The sequence below is a fragment of the Schistocerca cancellata genome, chromosome 8, assembly GCF_023864275.1.
Source record: "Schistocerca cancellata isolate TAMUIC-IGC-003103 chromosome 8, iqSchCanc2.1, whole genome shotgun sequence".
NCBI lineage: Eukaryota > Metazoa > Arthropoda > Insecta > Orthoptera > Acrididae > Schistocerca > Schistocerca cancellata.
In genome coordinates, this window is record NC_064633.1 from 310,045,681 (window position 1) to 310,049,486 (window position 3,806).

Below are 3,806 nucleotides of genomic sequence, written 5' to 3' on the forward strand. Positions count from 1 at the left end.
AAATGGGTGGAAGGCCGAAGACTTAAAAATTCATTTTTTTTAGAATGTCAAAGGGCTTATGTGAAACAGTGCTTTAAACTACGCTGAAGGCCTTAAGAGTAAAACAACTCTAATTTAAAACACAAAACCGGCTAGAAGGCATACAGGTACCAACAACAAGAAAATTCTTTAAAAAAAGGCAGTACACACAAGGGTGCCCAGATGTGCGAGGGTCGGCATGAAATTCAAACACTAACGCTCGCTTAGGTGAGACAGGCAGTCGGGCCAACCATTCACGATGCGACGACAACCCAACCGATCGACAGTCAGCGGACGCACCGACAAGATAACTTCCACCTCACCCGACCAGGGCACAACAGGGAGTTGAACGGAACGACGTAGAAGATACTGGCGCCCACAACCAATCGTAGGCGGAGCTGTCAAACTACACACCGTGCTGGACAGCGACAAAACGATGAGGAAACCACATTGCCTGAAATTTACGTCAACAGCCGGGGCAGGTAACCGGAACGTTAAGGGCTACAAGGCAGAAGATTCCGCTGGTGCACTTCAATTGAAATAACGAAATACAGTGATACTCCACCGGAGGGTGGCTAGAATTTTGCAACTTGAAAACCACGTTGTTGCTCGCGGGACTATCCCAACAGCTGACAACGAACTCCAAACGACACAATGTGAACAGTCTTGACTTGCTGGTAGGTGAAATCAAAACTCAACTTTCGTGTACAGGGTCGGTGAGCCACGGACCTCGTAGCAATCGAAACAGCGCCACACACGCCGACACCGCGTAGAGACCGCTCGCGGGCCCCGGCCAAACTGCTCCCCGCCGAGAATTCCTCGCTGCTCCACGCCAACCGATCGACTGGCCGCACACCGGCCACCTGTCAAAGATAGTCCAAGGTGCGAATATCGATACGCACTGCTGCTGCCACCCGCGGAAAGAGAGGATAACAGCATAATCGCGATAACCACGGGAGACTAAACACAGAATCGCAATGAAGTAAACCTTCAGCGCATAGCGTGAGCCAGCCACGGCTCAGGTTGATCACTTCTGACTAGAAACAAAACGACAGTCCGTGAAACGGCGCCGCGCCACCTCTTCTTCCGTCGTCCATCTGTTTGTCCCAAAGAAGGATGTTCTCCGCGGGAAGCAGTGCGTGGATGATGGGGGGGGGGGGGGGGTTACTGATGCAGCAAGACATTGCCTCCGACGTCGACCAGGAGAGAGTTACAATGCGGTGATACACGCGCTCCCAGTAAGGTGCCACAAGCCCGCCTGGTAGGCCGCACGGCGGATTTGTGTCGAGGTCCGATGAACCGGCCAGTCTGTGCATGGTTTTTAGGCGGTTTTCCATCTGCCTCGGCGAATGCGAGCTGGTTCCCCTTATTCCGCCTTAGTTACACTATATCGGCGATTGCTGCGCAAGCAAGTTCTCCAAGTGCGTGTACACCACCATTACTCTACCACGCAAACATAGGGGTTACACTCGTCTGATGTGAGACGTTCCCTGGGGGGTCCACCGGAGGCCGAACCGCACAATAGCCTTGGGTTCGGTGTGGGGCGGCGGAGGGGTGAAGTGGACTGCCGTAGTCGTCGTGGGGTTGTGGACCACTGCGGCTGCGGCGGGGACGGAGCCTCTCCGTCGTTTCTAGGTCCCCGATTAACATACAATACATACAATACAAGGTGCCACAAGGCCGTCGCATTGAACCGAGATGATGTAAAAAAAAAAAAAAAAAGTTTTATAGCTAAAAGAGAGGGAATAATATCTGGAATCCTCAATAAAACTAAACTACATTAAAAAAAAAGTGTTGCATGACTTATTGAGCACCTCTCATAGCTTCGCAAATGGGCTCAACTTTTGTTAATCGCAACCAGCGAAACAGCACTCTTTGATGTTTCCAGCGAAAGAGTACTGAGTATGCTCACTAAGCACAGGGAACTATCCACCTGGCTGGCTTCTCCCATTTCTGACAAAATTCGAAAGCACACTGTGCTGCTAAGTGTCAGGTGTACATAGAAAGTTTGGCATAGAAAGGAAGCACGTAGGCGTAACTAGAATACCAAACTGTGGGTAAATACTACATTTTCGTACCTGCTACAATGTCGCGTTCACTCCTTCGGACCCGAGGTAACGTTAGGTTTAGCCAGGAAACATGGCGAGCGGAGTGGTGCGAGGCGAGGTGCCAGTAATAATTCTGGCTGTCCGGGGGTTTCCCTGCGGCGGCCGTCCATTAGGGGGCGCAGGAAGACAGCGCCGGCGGCCATTGTGGGCAGCAGGTAGGAGGCAGGAGGTAGGTCCCCGCATTGTCCTCCGAGACGCCGGCGCGCCATTTACATGGCAGTCACGCCTGGTGCCAAGTTGAACTAACGCGGCCTGCAGCGCCCTTTAATGGAACGGCCCTCGTCTTAATTCGGCGTCGCTGCAGCACGCGCGCCTTTGTCTTGGCGCAGCCGCCGCCGCCGCCTCCAGGCTCGCCGCCCCCGGGCGCATTCGCCGCAACAAAAACCTGCCCTGCCCCGAGTCGCCGCTAAGTAATGTCCGACAGAGGACACCGACAGCCCGGTCCAAGATGGCCGCCCGTCTCACAGACGGCCGCTGTGGGGGGACGCCGCCGGATGTTCGCATTGTCTGCCGTCGGGGCGAGCAAACATTTGGCCGCGGTCGCATCAAACAGCGAGACGGTCGTGTGAATTCCTAATTTTCTCAGTTTGACTTCTCTCTCAATAGCACACCTTCAGACACTGCTGGTGGAGGTACTGTACCATAGTCCAAAACCCCTTTCTTCTCCCATTAGCTGGCCATACACAAGCGGATTTCCGCGAGGGGCTAAAACTGCGGGCCATTTCCGCGGATATCTCTGATGTATCTGGACCGCCGGTCTGGGATTCGTCGTTTTCCGCTGACACGCAGTCCCTGCCCGTTGGCTGTAGCTCTCCAACCTGCCTGCAGGCAGGGTCCGTTCGTGTGTGAGGTCAAATCGGCGGGTTTTCGTGAGTTATCCGTGGAACCAAGACTGCCGTATATGTACGACAGGTCAGTGACCAAGGACGACGGATTTCAGAAGTTGCGACTGTGTCTCATCGTAAGTACGTTGGACAGTGAGACGTTTTGTAGGCAATTTATTTACTTTGAAAGCTGTTAATATCTTCTAGAGAAAGTGTGGACGAGGCTAGCCTACGATAATACAGCACAAGCAACATTTTACTGGCGCGCACTATAGTGGTGCTTTATGCAAACCATCCTCTCCCCTCCTCCCTTCCCTTTTACGCTTCTTTCAAGAGACCTGCGCCTTTCTGAGATTATTTTAGAAACTATTGAAGGCGATAATTGATTGAAACCCTCAGCTGCCGACAGGTGTTGTTGATATACCTCGATGGGGGTTGCTGAAAATGTGTGCCCCGACCGGGACTCGAACCCGGGATCTCCTGCTTACATGGCAGACGCTCTATCCACCCGAGCCACCGAGGACACAGATGAATAGCGCGACTGCAGGGACTTATCCCTTGCACGCATCCAGTGAGACCCACATTCCCAACTGTCCACAATCTACATACGTAATGTACCTAATAGATACACTACTGGAAATTGAAATACGAACACCGTGAATTCATTGTCCCAGGAAGGGGAAACTTTATTGACACATTCCTGGGGTCAGATACATCACATTATCACACTGACAGAACCACAGGCACATAGACACAGGCAACAGAGCAAGCACAATGTCGGCACTAGTACAGTCTATATCCACCTTTCGCAGCAATGCAGGCTGCTATTCTCCCATGGAAACGATCGTAGAGATGC

General features: G+C 52.5%; 1 non-coding gene across 1 annotated transcript; it reads right to left on the reverse strand.

Moving 5' to 3' along the window:
- Nucleotides 1-3,399: 3,399 nt before the first annotated feature.
- On the reverse strand, nt 3,400-3,473 carry Trnat-ugu (transfer RNA threonine (anticodon UGU)). Its single transcript has one exon. It is a non-coding gene; the product is annotated as a tRNA-Thr (tRNA).
- Nucleotides 3,474-3,806: the final 333 nt, after the last annotated feature.